The 21,574-nt window shown below is 53.0% G+C and overlaps 1 long non-coding RNA gene across 3 annotated transcripts in view; it reads right to left on the reverse strand.

Annotated features, from left to right (window-relative positions):
- The window catches only part of LOC138569657 (uncharacterized), a 1,296,145-nt gene extending 1,275,066 nt beyond the window's left edge, over window positions 1-21,079 (reverse strand). For all 3 annotated transcript variants that reach the window (XR_011303296.1, XR_011303294.1, XR_011303295.1), the window contains exons 1-2: window positions 20,963-21,079; window positions 20,749-20,856 (exon numbers count right to left, since the gene is read on the reverse strand). This is a non-coding gene — a long non-coding RNA (uncharacterized lncRNA). The remainder of the gene's footprint in view (window positions 1-20,748; window positions 20,857-20,962) is intronic.
- Between the last annotated feature and the right edge of the window lie 495 nt (window positions 21,080-21,574).

Raw genomic sequence — 21,574 nt, forward strand, 5'->3', positions numbered from 1 at the left:
TCTTTATAACATCATTCTGTTGTCATCAGACTTTACTTAGAGTTCATCCATATTACTCATAGCCGCATTCTTAAATCTTGGTAGTGGGCATCCATACTGCTAGAATCCTTCTTCTGCCTCTACGTGAGGGTATATTCTGAATAGCTGCTTGAGTGCATATCGTCTTTCATACACTCGACGCAGTATAGGAATGTTGCATGGATTCATGCATGGGTTTCCAATCGTAGCCCTTCGTCTGCTACTCCATTAAAATGTTGGTGAGGGGGCGTGGACCAGAGGAGAGGCATCCACCTGCTCCTCTACAATTAGGTAAATTTAAATATGAGGAAAAGGATTTAATCTCTCCCTTCTTTTGGTATAGGACATTAAATTCAAACTTCATAGAATGGATGAGTGCACTTCTTCGATTCCTTACGTCACTGTGTGAAAATCTTGACAAGAAGAACCAACTTTTAATCTATTAAGTAAATAATGGAGTCTATCCTTAGCATGATTTTAAATTTCTTGAACTTCACTTTATATTTATGATGGTAACATTTTAAAATGGCATTTGTGATATATGCATGTGATGAATTTGAATGAATATGGTTTGCTATAATGTTTTGATGCATAATATGTATAGGTATAAAAGTTGTCTTACAAACTGTAAACCTATAAATATTTATTGAAGTAAGAGACACAGATCTTCTAAAAATTCTTGAATACGGGTCATAAATAAAGTGTTATAATTAGATGGATGATAAAGCACCATCTCTGGGACAGATAAATCAACCCTGGCTATACCATTTAAGGTTAAAGCCTGGAAAGTGGAACAAGAACTGGTTTGCACAACAGAGCCCTTCACACCACTATCAGGGTAATTCATAGAATTTCGCACAAAAGTAGCACACGCGGCTGGCACACATTGTACGCGTGCGAATGTCTGCGCCAGCCGCGTGCGCTAAAATCGATATCCGCGCACAGCGTATTCATGGATTTCAGCCTCGAAAACCAGCCGTGGCGCAGAGTGGAGCAGCGACCCTGCAGCTGGGCCAGTTACGCCCCCAAGAACGCCCTCGCGCAAGGAAAAGCCATCAAAATTCCCATTTCATCGCAAAGGGCTGCGCTAACCCTGGACCAGTATACAGGGCTGCCAAACAGCAAACGGCGAGCAGGGAACGTGTATTTCTGGGGTGCGGGGAAGTTCAACACGCAATTACAGCAGGGTACGTGTATTACATGGGTGCGCGGGAAGTTCCACACGTAATTCCAGCAGGGTACGTGTATTTCTGGGGTGCGGGGAATTTTTACACGCGATTTCAGCAGGGTACCAGTATTACTGGGGTGCGCGGGAAGTTCCACACGCGATTTCAGCAGGGTATGTGTATTTCTGGGGTGCGGGGAACTTTTACATGCGATTTCAGCAGGGTACCTGTATTGCTGGGGTGCGCTGGAAGTTACACATGCGATTTCAGCAGGGTACGTGTATTTCTGGGGTGCGGGGAAGTTTAACACGCGATTTCGGCAGGGTAGGTGTCTTACAGGTGTGCGCGGGAAGTTCCACACGCGATTTCAGCAGGGTACGTGCATTTCTGGGGTGCGGGGAAGTTTGACACGCGATTTCAGCAGGGTACGTGTATTTCTGGGTTGTTGGAAGTTTGACACGTGATTTCAGCAGGGCACGTGTATTTCTGGGGTGCGTGGAAGTGTCACACGCGATCACAGCAGGGTACCTGCATTACTGGGGTGCGCGGGAAGTCCCACACGCGATTCCAGCAGGGTACGTGTATTTCTGGGGCGCGGGGAAGATTCACACGTGATTTCAGCATGGTACCTGTATTACTGGGGTGCACGGGAAGTTCCACACGCGATTACAGCAGGGTACGTGTATTTCAGGGGTGCGTGGAAGTGTAACACGTGATCACAGCAGGGTACCTGTATTACTGGGGTGCGCGGGAAGTTCCACACACAATTTCAGCAGGGTGCGTGTATTACTGGGGTGCGCGGGAAGTTCCACACGCGATTTCAGCAGGGTACATGTATTACTGGGGTGCGGGCAAGTTTCACATGCAATAGGCCCTGTGCGAGTAGGGTACGTGTATTTCGGGGGTGCAGGGGGGTCCTACACGTGAATTGGCAGTGTGGGTCTCCCAGGTGTTCCGTCTACACCCTCCACGGCCCATGCAGGCAGACCACACCACAGGGGACTACCCTGCACCCCTGGTCATGTCCCGCAGGCAGCCCATCCACCATGGGCATGGGCCCCCAGCCAAGCCACATGTCACCTTGCACTAGTGATCACCAACGCATTACCCCCTTGCACCCCCACCACACAGCAGTGCAGGGCACCTGCCAGCAGGCCCCCACTCATGTCCCCTTGCACCCCCACCCCCCAGCACTAAGGGTCACCTGCCAGCAGGCCCCCACTCATGTCCCCTTGCACACCCACCTCCCAACAGTGCAGGGCACCTGCCAGCAGGCCCCCACTCATGTCCCCTTGCACACCCACCTCCCAGCAGTGCAGGGCACCTGCCAGCAGGCCCCCACTCATGTACCACTCATGTCCCCTTGCACCCCCACCCCCCAGCAGTCAGGGGCACCTGGCAGCAGGCCCCCACTCATGTCCCCTTGCAGCACCACCCCCCAGCAGTGCAGGGCACATGCCAGCAGGCCCCACTCATATCCCCCTGCACCCCCACTCCCCAGCAGTGCAGGGCACCTGCCAGCAAGTCCCCACTCATGTTCCCTTGCAGCAGTGTGGGGCACCTGCCAACAGGCCCCCACTCATGTCCCCTTGCACCCCCAGCACTGAGGGGCACCTGCCAGCAGGCCCCCACTCATGTCCCCTTGCACCCCCACCCCCCAGCACTGAGGGGCACCTGCCAGCAGGCCCCCATTCATGTCCCCTTGGACCCCCACCCCCCAGCAGTGCGGGGCACCTGCCCGCAGGCCCCCACTCATGTCCCCTTGCACCCCCAGCAGTGTGGGGCACCTGCCAGCAGGCCCCCACTCATGTCCCACTCATGTCCCTGTGCACCGCCACCCCCCAGCAGGGTGGGGCACCTGCCAGCAGGCCCCCACTCATGTCCCACTCATGTCCCCTTGCACCCCCACCCCCCAGCAGTGTGGGGCACCTGCCAGTAGGCCCCCACTCATGTCCTACTCATGTCCCCTTGAACCCCCACCCCCCAGCAGTGTGGGGCACCTGCCAGCAGGCCCCCACTCATGTCCCCTTGCACCCCCACCCCCCAGCAGTGTGGGGCACCTGCCAGCAGGCCCCCACTCATGTCCCACTCATGTCCCCTTGCACCCCCACCCCCCAGCAGTGTGGGGCACCTGCCAGCAGGCCCCCACTCATGTCCCACTCATGTCCCCTTGCACCCCACCCCCCAGCAGTGTGGGGCACCTGCCAGCAGGCCCCCACTCATGTCCCACTGTTAGGCGGAAACCTGTGCAGTTCCCTCTGGGACCACTGCAAAAGGCTTAGGACTACAGGTGTTTGGCAGTAAACCCACTTGGTAGCAGTCTGTACCACACAGATTCACTTGGTAGCTGTGGCTGAGCAGTCAGACTTCCCTCAAGAAGAGTTAGGCAGTATGTGGAGTATACAAAATAGGGCAATTTACACAGTAGAACAAGCAAACACGGACAGAGCTTCGGTGTAAAGATATATAGTTATTTATTTATATAAAACACATCTATGAAAACACACTGGCACTATTACAGCAAACAACTCCAATCACAATTACTATCAGAAAATCAATCCCCCTAACAATAGTTCGACAAGTCTAGGTTCAACGGCACCACTTATTTGCAGACAGACTGAATGCTTTAACCTAGATGGCACTCTAATATTCGTTAGGACGGGAGAGAAAACAGGCAGGGTATGAAATCAACTTGGTACCAACACTTTTACGAACAAATGCAAGGCAAGTAAGGCAGGGTCTACTGTAGATCGCAAAGTTCAGAGGCCAGGCCCACTCGGAGAGAGGCAAGGCGATATATTCCAAAAAGTATCACAGTGGAAATGCACTTCGAGGCTTTGGCGCAAATTGTCACAGAAAGGTTGGACCAGTTCAGAACAGAAAGTTAAGAAGGCTTGGAGGCGACCCAATGGATAGGCGAGGATTAAGACACCCCACGCAAGGGCACAAGGGAAGCCAGGCGGACACGGTACCTTGTTTGTGGAGAGACAGCTCCGGCGGGGGCAGTTAATCCTGGTGGTGGATGCAAGTCGGGGCTTTGCCAAGAGAAGAGATGATCTCGTCGTCGAAGGAAAGTTGAAGGTCGTTGCACCACCAGGGAAGAGATCAGCCACAGAGTGCTCCGTCACAAGGCACCACCTTCTGGTCGCAGTACAGCGGTTAGTGGCTATCCGGTCAGTCGAGCCACAAACAAAGCATTTACCGAATGCTTTCTGGAATGGTGGCTTGTTCTGGCCTCCTTCCGGTTTGGCACCAGAAGACACACTATTCTGCTGCGGTTTTCCTTGTGGCTTACCCTTCTCGTTTTGTTTGGGGCCCTCTTTGGAATTTGAGTTATTCGAATTCTCTTTTGAGTCTTTCTTAGGCTGTTTTCCCTCATCCTTTTTCTGAGTTGCCCCAGAATCCTTATGAGTAGTCCTGTTGGCAACCCACAAGTCGGCAGCCTTAGCTAGCTTCCTGGAATCCAAATCCTTCGAATCAGCCAAGTGCTGTCTGAGCTCAGGAGAACAGGCATCATAAATAGACTCCAACATAAAAAGATTCTTCATACCCTCATAAGTGTTCACTTTGTAACCCTTAATCCATCCCTCTAAGTTTTTCAACCCTTCACTCACCCAGGTAGCCCAAGGGGTACCATCATGCTTTTTGAGGGTTCTAAACCTCTTAAGATACTGGGAAGGGGTCTTCCCGAATCTAGCTATCAAAGCTTGTTTCACACTTTCGTACTCTTTCCTATCCTCCTCCCCCAACTCCATTACCGCATCAGTTGCAACAGGGGGGAGCCTAGAGAACAACCAGGTAAGCAACTCATTACCTGTGATGTTCTGGAGCCCATGATTGTACTCAAACAAACTCAGCCAATCCAATACATCCAACTTCGGTTCATACATACCAATTAATTCCTTCGGCATCCGGGGTCTTTTGGGACTGGAGCTTCTAGAAGAGCCAGAGACAGAAGCAGTTTCGACAGACAACTTTTTCATTTCTAACTCATGCTTGAGCTCCATTTCTCAGAGCCTAAGAATTTGTTGCATTTCTTGGTGTTTCTGTTCAGTTTGAGCAGTAATCCTTCTGAATTCCAAGTCTATTTTCATTTTTTCTAGTTCAAGGACTTGAGGATTTAGTGTGGGACCTGTTATAGGCCCTGTAGGTACAGCTGGTAAGGCAGACAGAGGGGCCGGGGAGACAGGTTCGTTAGCCTCTCCTTCCTCTTCAGCCTCTTCATCACTATCATCAGAACTATGATTTAGATCAATACCATTACTGTTATCTACATTTGCTGGAGAAGTTGGTTCCTCTGAACCAGTACCCAGACTTTGGTTTGCCAGCAATCTCGCTATCAGTTCTACTTTCTTGCCTCTTACAGGAAGATTCTCTTGTCTACAGAGTGCTCGTAAACTCTCAGTATTTTCACCTGACAAGGATTCTTGACTGTAAACTTCCATAGTAGACATGTTTTTGAAAGTTGCTTTTTAGTGCTAAGCTTTGTGGTTAGTTATCCTAAAGTGTTGAAAAGCACTCTAAACTGTATATTCGATACAAATCCCACCGCTGTACACCAGTGTTAGGCGGAAACCTGTGCAGTTCCCTCTGGGACCACTGCAAAAGGCTTAGGACTACAGGTGTTTGGCAGTAAACCCACTTGGTAGCAGTCTGTACCACACAGATTCACTTGGTAGCTGTGGCTGAGCAGTCAGACTTCCCTCAAGAAGAGTTAGGCAGTATGTGGAGTATACAAAATAGGGCAATTTACACAGTAGAACAAGCAAACACGGACAGAGCTTCGGTGTAAAGATATATAGTTATTTATTTATATAAAACACATCTATGAAAACACACTGGCACTATTAGGGCAAACAACTCCAATCACAATTGCTATCAGAAAATCAATCCCCCTAACAATAGTTCGACAAGTCTAGGTTCAACGGCACCACTTATTTGCAGACAGAGGTGAATGCTTTAACCTAGATGGCACTCTAATATTCGTTAGGACGGGAGAGAAAACAGGCAGGGTATGAAATCAACTTGGTACCAACACTTTTACGAACAAATGCAAGGCAAGTAAGGCAGGGTCTACTGTAGATCGCAAAGTTCAGAGGCCAGGCCCACTCGGAGAGAGGCAAGGCGATATATTCCAAAAAGTATCACAGTGGAAATGCACTTCGAGTCTTTGGCGCAAATTGTCACAGAAAGGTTGGACCAGTTCAGAACAGAAAGTTAAGAAGGCTTGGAGGCGACCCAATGGATAGGCGAGGATTAAGACACCCCACGCTAACTGGCACAAGGGAAGCCAGGCGGACACGGTACCTTGTTTGTGGAGAGACAGCTCTGGCGGGGGCAGTTGTTCCTGGTGGTGGATGCAAGTCGGGGCTTTGCCAAGAGAAGAGATGATCTCGTCGTCGAAGGAAAGTTGAAGGTCGTTGCACCACCAGGGAAGAGACCAGCTGCGCAGTGCTCCGTCACAAGGCACCACCTTCTGGTCGCGGTACAGGGGTTAGTGGCTATCCGGTTGCCGGGGTGCTATGTACGGGCAATTCGACCACTACGTCCTGGAACGAAGATAAAGCAAAGGGGACTGGTTTTTCCCAGCAGTCAGGGGAAGAAGACTCTCCGGCGGGGAGATCTCCTCTGTCGTTGGGAAGTGGTGAGTCGGTTCAGCAGGGCTCCACCGGAGATGTCGTCGTTGCAGGTCGGCTCAGCGTTACCCTCGTCGGATTCTTAGGTCCTGTGGCGACTTCTGAAGATCTAGTCCCAAAAGCCCTGCTTTTATGCAGAAAACCCCCATTCATTCAGCCTAGCTGTCAATCAAAACACGCTAAGTGGTGAGCGGGGTGGCTCACCACTTGGGCCAATCACACCAGAGTGCGACTTGAATTGACAATGCAACTGAGTCCAGGGTGTCTAAACGCCCTCCCACACCCCCTGTGGTACCCAGACAGAATGGCACCACTTTGGAGGGCCTCTGTACGGAAGTCCGCCAAAAGTGGAACAAAGGGCTCAACCTTTGGTTTAGGAGTCACAGAGACGAACACAGACGCCATTTTAAAAAACGAGCTACCAGGTAAATCTGGGTGGTGCAGACTGCTACCAATTGGGTTTACTGCTAACTCCTGTAGTCTTAAACTTTTTGCAGTGGTCCCAGAGGGAACTGCACAGGTTTCTGCCTAACAGTCAGCTCGCATGGCACGTTGACGCAACGCCACCCCATCCAGGACAGGCTCAACCCGGTGCTGGATAGCCATATCTGCAGGGAGAGGAAGGCTAGTTGGTGTAAGCAAATCCCCTCCCTGAGCCGGGTCTGGACGTAGGTATCCCTGCTGGTGCAAGATGATGCAGTCCCAGGATCGGGGACAGGATTACACACAGGCACCTCCGCGGCGGCCTGTGCTTCCTCCTGTCCCTGCCCCTGCACTGCACCACTAGCACCAGTGGAATCCCCACCTCCAGACCCCGACTTTGTCCCTTGTACGGCCTCCTCCTCTACCAAACCACCCACCAACCTGGATGACTCCGTGCCATCTTCCTCCGTTGGGCCCTGGGGGGTCTCAGCTGCCCCTTCGGCTGCCGAGGAGTCCAACTCCAACCTCCGCCTCTTGGACCTCCCCTCGGCAGCTGCGACCTGGGACGCGGCACCGGACTCCTCACTCCCCGACGAGATGACAACCTGGGAGGGGAGCCGGGCCTTGCTTCTCCGGCTGGCGGTGCGATCCCTGCCGCTGTGCTCCACAGCACCTTCTCCGCCCTCTTCATCAGTTGACGCTGCAGACAGGGAGAGATAGGAGACAGGCATCAGGGCACTGTACAATGGACTCATACACACATGACAGTTGTACATGAGTGGCATTGTCAAACTTCAGACATGGCATCACAATCCCCAACACACATGTCATTGCAACTCACACACATGAGCTAAGCCACAGCCATATTGCAACAGCCAGCACCATCCATACACATACATACAGCATGAGCAGCCAAAGGTGAGCCAGACATCACATGAAACACAGGGTGTGCACTAGACATGCACACACGCCACCACAATTACATGCATGTGTACACCTCCGCCAACTGTCGCAGTGATGAGATTGGCATCCATGTCACATCTGGCTATCAGTTTTCTACATATCAGTCTCACCTGCATCCATGTTGCATCACTGTTGCACCCATGTCAAATACACACACATGAACATGTACACGGTGCAGATACATGCAGCTGGAACCAACATCCATGTGTGACACCACAACCATGCCAACTTACATACACAGTAATCAAAACATGTGTGCTCTCACATCTGCATTTGGCCTGCATGCTTACCCACACATACACCATCCATGTGTCTCACACATGAAAGGACTTGCATGTGTCAGCCTCAGTGCCCTGTACATACACATCCATACATGGCCCTACAAAACCACATGTACAACCTGCACACTACTGGCACACCACCACACGCACAGCTTCCAATCAGTATGCATGTACACTTAGTGCTCGACTCCAGACGGGTCTGCCTCTCAAGGACCTGGACGTGGAGCGCTGGGCGTATGCGTTCCAGGACCCTCATCTGATGTTCCGACAGGTGGCCACGGCACCCCTTAGCATCCGCTGCCTTCAAGAAGCGCCGGGCCCTGTTGAGGGTCCTGGACCTGAAGTCCTCCCAGCGCTTCTTGACATGTTGGAAGTCGCGGACTGCCGCCCCCTCCACGTTGATGGCAGTCACGATGTCCGTCCAGATCCGAGTCCGTCCTTCCTTGTCGGCGGCCGACCTTCCGAAGAGGGCATCATACTGCCCGAGGACTTGCTCCACCAGGACACCAACTTCGGTGGCAGTGAAGCTGGTGGCCCTCTGCCTCTCTGGCTGGGGGTTGCCAGTGGTGCCAGATGGTGTAGTGCCCGACATGGCAACCCCAGAGGCAGGTGTGGGTGGGCAACTGGGTCCTGGGGCTGGGCTGTTGAGCGATGGAATAGCAGTCGGGAGTCTTTGGTTCCAGCAGGGGTGGTCACAGCAACAGCACCCCGGGCTGACGTGCAGGCAGCAAATGGCAGGGCACGTGGGCAGCAGGCAATCAGGCAGCAGCAGATGGCAGGTGGGAGCGTGCTCGGGGCTCTGGCGGGCAGTAATTCGGCCTTCTGGGCAGGAGCGTGGTCTTCCGTGTGCGTACGCGTGGCCAGCTTGATACGGAGTGATTTGGCACGTGAAAATCTAGCACGTCAGCGTGTAATTTGAGGAAAGGCCCTTAGCGCGTAAGCGCGTCAGCACGCGTACGTAATTTCATTGGACGAAAGGCCCTTAGCGTATAAGTGCGTCTGTGACGTGTGCGTGCGGGCGTTTCCCTGAACCCAGGTGCATGTTGCACGTCCAAGAACTGCACGTCCGAGTGTCAGCTCGTGTAATTGGAGGTTAGGGCCTTAGAGTGTATACGCGGAAGGGACGTTGGACGTGTGGGCCGGTTCAAAAGGTGCATGTAGGACGTCATTTCCTTGTACGTGCTTTTCGTGGAGAGCGAGTGGGTGAATTCTGTACTTCTTGTCGGTTCACACGCGATTTACTTCACAGCGCTTCTAGTTCGTACTCCCTGTTACCTCTGACAGCTTTTTTCTGATTTTCTGTTGGGCCTGTTTCCTCAAACACCGTTCACTTCTTCTTTTGTCCTGTCTCCTCAGACAGTGTACAATTCTTCTTTTGGCGGGGGTGTTGCCAACACACACACGCACGTATTTTTCACGCTCATTTTCCAGGCAGACGGTGAGTCGCGCATGTATTTACCAACTGTGCTTGCCCCGTGTCGCGTACCCCTTCAGAGGTCATTGTAGGCTGCGTGTAACACGTGTACGTTCATTTTTGTGTTTCTGGGTGCCACAGCGTAGTGCGGGTTCATTTTTCCACGCACGTGGTCTACGAGGGGTTGCGTGTACGTTATTTTCTGTTTTTGGGGTGCCTGTGCGTTGCGTTACCCGTCATCTTTCCCCAGGGGTCACATACAGCCTTGCTAGAGCACTAGGGTACGAATTCCATCTAGTACCCTACCCCTTTGACCCCCAATTGCCCAGGACAATTGTTTACTGCAACTCCCATACGCACAACAACATCAGTGCCATGGTTGGGAGGTGACCAAGCGGTAAGGGTGGCAAAGGTGGCCGAGCCTCAAGAGGTGGCCGTGGTGGGCGCGGTAGGGGACGTGGCCGGGATTTTCAGGGTAGCCCCCCATGTGTGGAGGACCATTCAGGGACACCCATGCTCCCCCCCCCCATAGTTGAGGGAAACATGGCTGACACCATCTCTGCTCAGCCCTTGTTGGACCGGCCCATTGTGGCACCTGACCTGGCAGAGGGTGACTCCCAGGCTGACTTCCAGGTCGCCAAGTCTAGGCCACGTGTGGCGGTGCAAGTTGGTGTCACCAGGCCACGTGGATCAGGGGCAGCTAGGACATCTGCTGCCCCGAGTGGGCAGGGTGGGGAGGCTGCAGGGGCAGCTGCAGTTCCATCCACCCCAGCTCTGATTCTCCCAGCCAGGGCAGTGTTGGTCCCAGTCCATCTTGCTAACGTTCCCCCTGACTACATAACACTTCAGCCAATGCCTGCACCAAGTCCCATGCTCAGTGTGCATTCCCACACTCCAACTAGCCAGTCCACCGGTGCTCCTGCCCCTAGTGGCCAGAGCGGCGTAGGCCACTCAGGATCCCCACCACCTTCCAAAAAAAAGAGGAAGAGTGCTCATCCACTACAGGTTTTTACCCCAGACACGGCTACGCAGTCCGGCACGCAAAGGAAGCCTAGCTTCAATGATGCCGAACGTGATGCACTTGTGCAGTATGTGTCCGCACATGACAGCAAAATGTTGATCACTTCAGGGTGCAAGACCACACCTGCTCAACGTCAGGCACACTGGCAGACCGTCGCGGACATCATAAGTGCCCTTGGATTAGTGAGGCGCACAGCTGGTGAGTGCTACAAGCGCTGGAATGACCTTAAGCGCAGGGCAAAGCAAAAGCTGGCCTCAAGTCATGCCGCTACTCTGGTGACTGGAGGTGGGTCTCCACAAGAGGACATTGAACTCACTGTACATGAGTCTGTTGCTGGGACCTACATCACAGAGGAACAGATCCAAGGTGTGGGAGAACTACCAGATTACGAGGCATTGTCCGGTGAGTGCACATGCATGTGTGTGTGATCCATGTGTATGTGTGTGTGTGAGGGGTTCTGATTGAGTGCCAGATGAGGGTGTGTGTGCCTGAGTGGTTTGGGTCACCCATGTGCTTCATCCAAAACATTCTGTGCCCCTGTATTTGGGTATTACAGTATCCCTTCTGCCCACAGTAGACATTTTGTGCAGCATCACGCCAGTTGCCCTTGAAGTGGCATCTTGCAACAACATTGTTCCGTATTTCTCATTGTTCATTCAGGCTGATTGTTTCGATCCCCCCACTTTCACTACGCATTTCTCAGCCCTATTGTCAAACGATATGTGACATGCCTATGGTACATGCGATCTGTGTGATGGCATGTGTCATGTATGTGGATTGAACATGCCACTCACAGGCCAATGTGTGATGGCTCTGCTAGCGAGCATGCAGCTAATGTGTTGCTCTTCCATCTTGGTGTCATCAGTGTCTGACATTTTCCTCCCCTTCAAACTCAGTGACAGTGCATGCATGGGAGGGTTATAGTCATGTGGGACATGTGTCAATCAAGTACTGGTTCTGTAGCTTGTGAGGCCTAATTGTGTGCCATGGTGCTAATGTCTGTTTCCATTTTTTGTCTTTCATGTTTCTGCAGGCGATGACGCACTTGATGCTCTTGAGGGTGAGGAGATGTTGCAGACACAGGAGGGATCTCAGGCAGGACCGGGCACCAGTGGGGGACGGGGTGTGGTGGTGGGTGAGAACCCACTCTTGCTGCAGACCGTTCTCTCCAGGGGTGTCTCTGGGTGCACCTCCCCAGACCTCTATTCAGGTGTTGATTCGGATGATGAGACCTATGTGGCTTCGCAGGTAGGTGTTTCTGGGAGGGATTCTGTTCTGTCCGACCCACCTGCACCAGGGGTACAGCCCACTATGGGGATGTCAGTGTTGGTAGGTCCGCCTTTGGTGGTTACGGATGCAGGGCCACACTCCACAACATCTGATCCTGTTCCTGGGCCAACAGATCAGAGGGGGAATGCAGTCCTGCAGCCTCAGGCAGTGCCAACACAGCAAGGCACAGTTCACCTTGCCTCAGACAGGTGTGGTGCCCGCCAACGCGGTGGCCGTACACCACCAGGCAGTACCGCATGGGAGAAATCCATATACGGTATGGCAAACCAACAGGCAGCAGCATCTGAGATGATGGCTCAAGCTATGGAGAGGGTGGCCACTTCCATTGTCCCCCCAGAAAGGCAGATGGAGCAACTACAGCAGGCAACAGACTCCATTTGCCGATCACTCAGGGAGGACATGTTGGCGTCCAACAGGGACAGACGGGCGGCCCTGGACACTCTGCGGGAAGTCATTTCTTTAGAGTCCCAGGGCCAGAGGGAAGCCCTGAGGGTAGAAGTCCATCACCTCAGGCAGACTCTTGTGGACCTTGAGGCTTCCACTGTCACGAGGACAGAACAGCTGATGGAGCGGCTCACACGTACGCTCTCATCAGAGATGCAGGCAACTCGGGAGGAGGTCCGGGCATCACGTCAGGTGGTGCATGGGGATCTCCGCACCATATTCCTCCAGAACGAGACCTTCCACACCCGCATGCTTGCTGCCATGGAGGACCAGACTAGGGCTTTGCGTGGGCTGCCTCCCATAGCACCACCACCTCCTGTGGCGGCAGCAGCACAGGGTGATGAGAGCGACCACAGCAATTCTGAATCTCTCACGATAGCGTAGCCGTGCAGGCCATGAGCCCATGGAGGTGTTTTTTTTCGCAACATCCACACAGGTGGCTGTTGGTGTGCACCCTGTCCTCGGACCTCCTGGGTGGCCTCCCCCAGCCTCCCTGGCCCCCACATGGCCATTTTTGATTTTTGGTTTTTGATTTTTGAGTTTTTGTTACAGTGTGTTGCCTTGTGTGGCTCCCGTGGGCATCCACTGTATTCCGGCTGGGCACATGCAGGCTTGTCCTGAGTTTGGGTTAGATGCTTGGGTTCGTGAGACACACCCCTCCTGCTTCCCGTTTCCATGGGCTTGCAAAGGGTGTGCCCAAGTGACAGTGACTTACACAGTGACGTTGGACTCCCATGACATGTGTGGGCAGTCTGTAGTCAATACTGTGTATACATTCCTAGTGCATATTGTTGTGGTATTGTACAATGCATGGTGTATTGATGTGTGCTTGTGCATCCATGTCTCCCTCCTAATTTGCAGGTTCATTCCTCATGTCTTCACAGGGCGGTCTACTTTGGAGATGAAGTTCATGTTGTAAGCAGTGCACTTCCAGATTTGCGTCGCACCAACACTGTACAGTTGGAAGTGGTCGATGTGCTAGCATCACCAGGTTGTAAGACTACGTATCCTTTAACTTAGTACTGTCATGTGAATGCTATGTTTGGGGTTGGCTAGCTGCATTGTATTGTGGTAAGTCTTTGGTCATGTGTGTTGTCAGTTCTACATTAATGGGAGCATATTGTGTGTGGCCATTTTCCATTCGGGACACTGTACTTTGTGACACTTGTGTCATGTTTTGGGGATTCCTTTGTTTGCTCTCTCATAGCATGACATGCCATGGTGTGTTGGGTGGCGGTGCTGGGGAGGTGTTGGGTGACATGGCACTGTTGTCATGTTGTTTCTTGCAAGGGGGTAATGATTTTGGCAGCATACAAGTGTGTCTTTTGATGACACAGCATTGGTGGTGTTTGTGTAGGTAGGGATGCACACAATGGAACACTTCCAGGTGAACAATCTCAGGCTGGTATGGTTGTGACAGTTGACTGTCACTTGACTCATCATCATTGATAGTCAGCTGGTTTGTGCCAGGGCTGTGTGCACTCCACAGGGGTGTGATTTTAGGTGAAATAATTAGCCACCAGCTGCGTATGGGCTGCCTCACCCCGTGCCCTTTCCCCTCCCATGCGCAGCGGGCCTGCATGTGGTTGGGGATGTGGGGGCACCACCATGTCCACGGGCAGGCCCCGGGTGTTGCCACGTTGTGCAGGACACATGCTGACACTACGATCCAGCACACTGCTGGGGGAGCGTATAACAGCTGCCCGCCAGAACGGTCAAGGGAGCGAAAGCGTGACTTGAGCACTCCGAATGTGCGCTCCACTATGCCCCGGGTTGCAATATGGGCGGTGTTGTATCTTACCTCGGGTGGCGTGGTGGGGTTCCGAATTGGCGTCATCATGTGGGTGCTCAGAGGGTAGGCACTGTCCCCTGGGGAGGTGGTGATGGGTATCATTAGTGGGATTGTGACATTACTCAGTATCTGACATGCATGCATGTGCTGTGGCATTTATACTCACCGATCAGCCATGTATCGCCATGCCGCCCAGCTTCTAGGTCCCGGTTTAGGGTTGACATTCTGTAAATGAAACTGTCGTGGGTGGCCTCTGGATAGTTGGCATATACTGAGGTGATGATTCCTTTGGCATCACATACTACCTGAACGTTGATGGAATGCCAGTGCTTGCGGTTTCTATAGATGTGCTCAGATGCCCTGGGGGGACGTAGAGCCACATGGGTGCAGTCAATGGCACCTAGCACTTTGGGGAAGTGTGCCACCCCATGAAAATACCAGATGACAGCCTGCCTTTCAGCAGGTGTTCTGGGCAGGTATATGTGCCTGCGTACCGATGGGCGTGCAGTCATGATGGCCAAGACCTGGTGTAGGCAGCGTGACTGCGTGGCCTGTGACACCCCCCCCACTATGGCACTTGTCCACTGAAATGATCCAGTGGCCAAGAAGTGCAGTACATTAAGGACTTTCTCCAGGGGACTAAGTGCTTGGGAGCAGAGGGTGGGTGATGTGAGGTCATCCTCCCACTCACTGACCAGGTCGAGTATTATGTGAGGTGGAAACCTGTACCTCCCATTCACGTGGTCATCAGGCATCCCAAAAATGCTGGTTCTGGGTGTAAAGATTCTGGCCCTGACTATCCTCCTCCTCCTCCTGCGGTATCCCACGGCCACTGCTGCTAGGAACGGTATATTCATCCTGGCGTCTGAGCATGTTTGTTGTTTGCGCGCACTTTTATGCTGCGCGGGCCGACGCACGCCTGCTTCCTGCTGGCGTATGTGTTTCCGGATTAGCGCGTCTTTTTTGGCGTGTGCGTGTGGGCGTTCCGCGCATTTGCCTCCTGTACTTCCACGCCCACCACAGTAATACACGTACCCCGCTCGCCCAGGCCCAATCGCGTGTAAAACTTCCCGCGAGCCCCTGAAGTACACGTACCCCGCTCGCCCAGGCACATTCGCGTGTAAAACTTCCCGCGAGCCCCTGAAGTACACCTACCCCGCTCGCCCAGGCCCAATCGCGTGTAAAACTTTCCACGAGCCCCTGAAGTACACGTACCCCGCTCGCCCAGGCCCAATCGCGTGTAAAACTTCCCGCGAGCCCCTGAAGTACACGTACCCCGCTCGCCCAGGCCCAATCGCGTGTAAAACTTCCCGCGAGCCCCTGAAGTACACGTACCCCGCTCGCCCAGGCACAATCGCGTGTAAAACTTCCTGCGAGCCCCTGAAGTACACGTACCCCGCTCGCCCAGGCCCAATCGCATGTAAAACTTCCCGCGAGCCCCTGAAGTACACGTACCCTGCTCGCCCAGGCAGAATCGCGTGTGAAACTTCCCACGCACCCCCGAAATACACACTATTTTTGACACAGGGGGTGTCCGTGTTTGTCGCGTACCCCTTTGCACGTCATTTTTCCTAGAGGGCCACAGTATGGGACATTCATCAGAGCTGTATATACGGCTTTTTGTTAGCGTACATTTTTTTAATGCGCAGGGACGCTACCGCCTGCCTTCGTGTGGCGGACATGTGATGATGTACATAGTTGACTTTTGGTTTGTGTCATGGGATCGCCATTTCACTGCTGTGGGGTGGGGGTGCAAGGGGACATGAGTGGGACATGAGTGGGGGCCTGCTGGCAGGTGCCCTGCACTGCTGGGGGGTGGGGGTGCAAGGGGACATGAGTGGGGGCCTGCTGGCAGGTGCCCTGCACTGCTGGGGGGTGGGGGTACAAGGGGACATGAGTGGGAAATGAGTGGAGGCCTGCTGGCAGGTGCCCTGCACTGCTGGTGGGTGGGGGTGCTGGGGGACATGAGTGGGGGCCTGCTGGCAGGTGCCCTGCACTGCTGGGGGGTGGGGGTGCAAGGGGACATGAGTGGGGGCCTGCTGGCAGGTGCCCTGCACTGCTGGGGGGTGGGGGTGCTGGGGGACATGAGTGGGGGCCTGCTGGCAGGTGCCCTGCACTGCTGGGGGGTGGGGGTACAAGGGGACATGAGTGGGGGCCTGCTGGCAGGTGCCCTGCACTGCTGGGGGGTGGGGGTGCAAGGGGACATAAGTGTGGGCCTCCTGGCAGGTGCCCTGCACTGCTGGGGGGTGGGGGTGCTGGGGGACATGAGTGGGGGCCTGCTGGCAGGTGCCCTGCACTGCTGGGGGGTGGGGGTACAAGGGGACATGAGTGGGGGCCTGCTGGCAGGTGCCCCTCAGTGCTGGTGGGTGGGGGTGCTGGGGGACATGAGTGGGGGCCTGCTGGCAGGTGCCCTGCACTGCTGTGGGGTGGGGGTGCAAGGGGACATGAGTGGGACATGTGTGGGGGCCTGGGGGTGGGGGTGCAAGGGGACATGAGTGGGGGCCTACTGGCAGGTGCCCTGCACTGCGCTGGGGGGTGGGGGTGCAAGGGGACATGAGTGGGACATGAGTGGGGGCCTGCTGGCAGGTGCCCTGCACTGCTGGGGGGTGGGGGTGCAAGGGGACATGAGTGGGAAATGAGTGGAGGCCTGCTGGCAGGTGCCCTGCACTGCTGGTGGGTGGGGGTGCTGGGGGACATGAGTGGGGGCCTGCTGGCAGGTGCCCTGCACTGCTGGGGGGTGGGGGTGCAAGGGGACATGAGTGGGGGCCTGCTGGCAGGTGCCCTGCACTGCTGGGGGGGTGGGGGTGCTGGGGGACATAAGTGTGGGCCTCCTGGCAGGTGCCCTGCACTGCTGGGGGGTGGGGGTGTTGGGGGACATGAGTGGGGGCCTGCTGGCAGGTGCCCTGCACTGCTGGGGGGTGGGGGTACAAGGGGACATGAGTGGGGGCCTGCTGGCAGGTGCCCCTCAGTGCTGGTGGGTGGGGGTGCTGGGGGACATGAGTGGGGGCCTGCTGGCAGGTGCCCTGCACTGCTGTGGGGTGGGGGTGCAAGAGGACATGAGTGGGACATGTGTGGGGGCCTGCTGGCAGGTGCCCTGCACTGCTGGGGGTGGGGGTGCAAGGGGACATGAGTGGGGGCCTACTGGCAGGTGCCCTGCACTGCTGGGGGGTGGGGGTGCAAGGGGACATGAGTGGGACATGAGTGGGGGCCTGCTGGCAGGTGCCCTGCACTGCTGGGAGATGGGGGTGCAAGGGGACATGAGTGGGGGCCTGCTGGCAGGTGCCCTGCACTTCTGGGGGTGGGGTGCAAGGGGGCATGAGTGGGGGCCTGCTGGCAGGTGCCCTGCACTGCTGGGGGGTGGGGGTGCTGGGGGACATGAGTGGGGGCCTGCTGGCAGGTGCCCTGCACTGCTGGTGGGTGGGGGTGCTGGGGGACATGAGTGGGGGCCTGCTGGCAGGTGCCCTGCACTGCTAGGGGGGGTGGGGGTGCTGGGGGACATGAGTGGGGGCCTGATGGCAGGTGCCCTGCACTGCTGGTGGGTGGGGGTGCTGGGGGACATGAGTGGGGGCCTGCTGGCAGGTGCCCTGCACTGCTGGGGGTGGGGGTGCAAGGGGACATGAGTGGGGGCCTGCTGGCAGGTGCCCTGCACTGCTGGGGGGTGGGGGTGGAGATGGTCATGCGTTGGTGATCAGTAGTGCAAGCTGATATGTAGCTTGCCTGGGGGGCATGCCCATGGTGGATGGGCTGCCTGTGGGACATGAAGTCCCCTGTGGTGTGGGCTGCCTGCAGGGGCCGTGGAGGGTGTAGAGGGAACACCTGGGAGGACCCACACTGCCAATTCACATGTAGGAGTCCCCTGCACCCCAGATATACATGTACCCCACTCGCACAGGGCCTGTCGCGTGTGATACTTCCCGCGCACCCCCGAAATACACGTACCCCGCTCGACCAAGGCCAATCGCGTGTGAAACTTCCCGCGCACCCCAGATTTACACGTACCCAGGCCAATCTTGTGTGAAACTTCACGCGAACCCCAGGAATACACGCACCCCACTCGCACAGGGCCTATTGTGTGTGAGACTTCCCGTGAACCCGAGATTCACACGTACCCAGGCCAATTGCATGTGCAACTTCACACGAACCCCAGGAATACATGCACCCCACTCGCACAGGGCCTATCGCGTTTGAAACTTCCCGCGAACCCCTGGAATACATGTATCCCGCTCCCCCAGGCACGATCGGGTGTAGAACTTCACGTGCACCCCTGAAGTACACGTACACATCCCTGATTTTACTGGCGCACGGACTTCCATGAATAGATGTGCGCTGGTTTCCCTGCGATATTCGCACTTGCACTGCGATTTTCGCTCTTTCACTGCGAATCGCACGTTTTCGCACGCTTGAGCCGAAATTTTCGGCGCACATTAATTCCATGAATCGGCCTGTATATATTTATTACAGAACACCCCCTACCTAACATACCAAATCTATTTCTGCAAAATGCTGAATATACTGGAGGCACGATTTAATTTAAGGTGACTGAACAATTATGGGAACCCAGGGCTCAGTGACTCCTAATAATTGTAAATGATCATCAGCTAACGGAGCAGGTAAGGCTACATATTTTTTTAACATGGGACACACCTATATAAAACTTGTCGATGCAGTGGCTGAGTTTTTCTCACCCCCCTGTGTCAATACAGGTTCAATAATAGAGATGCCCCTATTGAGTTGATAATTTCCCATGCCAGAGTCACTCAGACTCGCAATGAAATAGATAATTTGCTTTTGAAAGGTATGTACGATACTCACCCGAGTAAAGCTAATGCGCTTCCAAATGGATCAAACAGTCTAAAATAGGCAATGAAATATACTTTCTGGTCTACAATTAAAAAACGCTGTATAAAAAGCAACTATACTTTTAAAGCCTGAATGACAGGGCCCGTCACAGAAATCTGGGCAGCACCAAGCATTCACACCTCCAGGATTGGTGGGGCAGGTCTACCTAGCGAGAGAGTCCAACACAGAATAGAAAGATACAAGATTAACAAAAAAAGACTCTTCTGGAATTCAATTATACACATTTTGGAAAAGTAGGTTGTTTAATAAGACCAAAGCTTTGAGGCCTCAGGACTAGTACGCCGATTTTTTTTCCGGATATTACGCTGCACTGGGATTTATCCCAAAGAACAAACAACTAGAATTTCACTTAACAACCATCTGTGGTCACATATGTGATAAGGGATATGTGCATGCCCTGATTTGATAAAGTGGGTAAGTATTGTGTGGGATTTGCCAGGTAATGGGCACTACGGAGTGTGAAAATCAAATGATGACTGTTTCTAACAAAGAGAGGTGTGACTGCTGCACCCCCGTAGAGTTGCAGGAGAATCGCAACCTGCACCCAATATGGAACACTTAAGGTTTTGTAAGGAGTGTGCTCTTTCACTAATTTGGTCTATGAACCAGTGCCACAATCAGAACAATTTTCAATTAGTGAGGAACTACCAACACAGGATGTATAGAATCCTGATAGGGTGACTTATTTAATTGTACACATGAAATGATTTCAAAGCCCATTCAGAATGCCAACACGTGTTTCGACCCGCTTGAGTCCTTTTCAAGGCTGGGCCTGTGTGACGTTTGGTAATACAGTTCACAATCTGTGCTAGTACCAATAGTGTTCACATTCATTTCCAATGTTTGCCAAAAAATCATTGTATAGTTCAATTGGTAAATCAAAACATAGATGGGAAGGAAAAAGGGAGGCAATGGGAGAGAGAAAAAAAAAGAAAAGAAAAGTAAAAACCGAAATCAATGCATTGTATTACCATGTAATAATAAGACAAACCCGTTCATAATAACTTCCTTAACTCGCTACAGGCTAGGACCGGTGATGGTCATCCCCAAATCAGTATTTATGATTAAGTGATTCAACATATTTCACATCCGTGTGTAATTTAGCTAGTTCAATTGTGGTAATTCCTTATTTTATGTATACTCAGTGCCTATCAAAAATAGTATTTGTGCGCCACATATGGTTGTGGAATATGTTGCAAGCTGTTACCTGTTTCAGTGAGTTATATTGCCTAACTTGGTTGAGTGGTCCACCGATTTTCGTACAAAAAGTAGTCCTGTCATATGATGGAGGAATTGATTCCTCTCCTTATGTTTTTGTTACTTTGCCAAATATTCTATTAAAACCATAAAAAGCCATGTCTGTGATAATGGTGTAACATGATGCTGATTGTTGGCTGCATTCATTGGTTAACTATTAATGCTTGCAAGGTTTGTATTTACCGTGTGATGATGCACTGGTATTAAAGTCTGTTCGAAAAACGCCCCATTGTTATAGTACGTGTCATCCCATTGTAGGCGGATCCTTGCAGATTCTCCAAGAAATAGTTTCTATAAAGAAAATCCCACCATTAATTTAATCGATCCGAGTCCCTGAAAGGTGTCTAACCTACTAACTATTCAAAAGTGAAATGTTTAAAGATTGCCCGCTCCTTACTTCATTTATCTCTGTCCTTGGTTTAAATGCTGTGTCCAATATTCAGCACTGTTCACGGTCGGCGTCTTCCGATCCGCTGCCGGTGAGCACTGCTGAGCATTTCCTATTACTTGCTTGTTGGTCACATGGTCGCAGCCACATGGCTATGCTGCCGCGCCCACGTCATCGTGTGGATGCGTTCACGTGACCATGCGTCCGCGGCCATTTCGGTTTACATCTGGTCTGTCAGCTAATAATGACCTAATCTCAACCATTTCGTATGCAAAAATGAAAATGTTTTCAAAAGTGCATATATTTACGGACCGCATCTGAAGAGCTTATCAGGAAAAAATGTTTTAAATGTCCATACTATTTAGTTTCTGTGAATCCATGTTCACATATCTATTTTACGTGCCTCTCACTGAGGAACTAGACTTTAATGATGATCCGTTATTGATCATTGTTTTAGTATTCAGTATGTGATACTGCTTGTGGCATATCTATTTGACATACCTCTCAGCATCTGTTAGTTAAATGCATACTCATTGTCCCACACATTCTGAGTGCACTTTTTTATGTCGGCTGCTGCTTGGTCTCACTGGAGAGCTATATTTTGGTAATGTTTCGTTATTG

Source organism: Ambystoma mexicanum, chromosome 2q (assembly GCF_040938575.1).
Source record: "Ambystoma mexicanum isolate Mex_15411 chromosome 2q, UKY_AmexF1_1, whole genome shotgun sequence".
In the NCBI taxonomy this organism is placed as follows: domain Eukaryota; kingdom Metazoa; phylum Chordata; class Amphibia; order Caudata; family Ambystomatidae; genus Ambystoma; species Ambystoma mexicanum.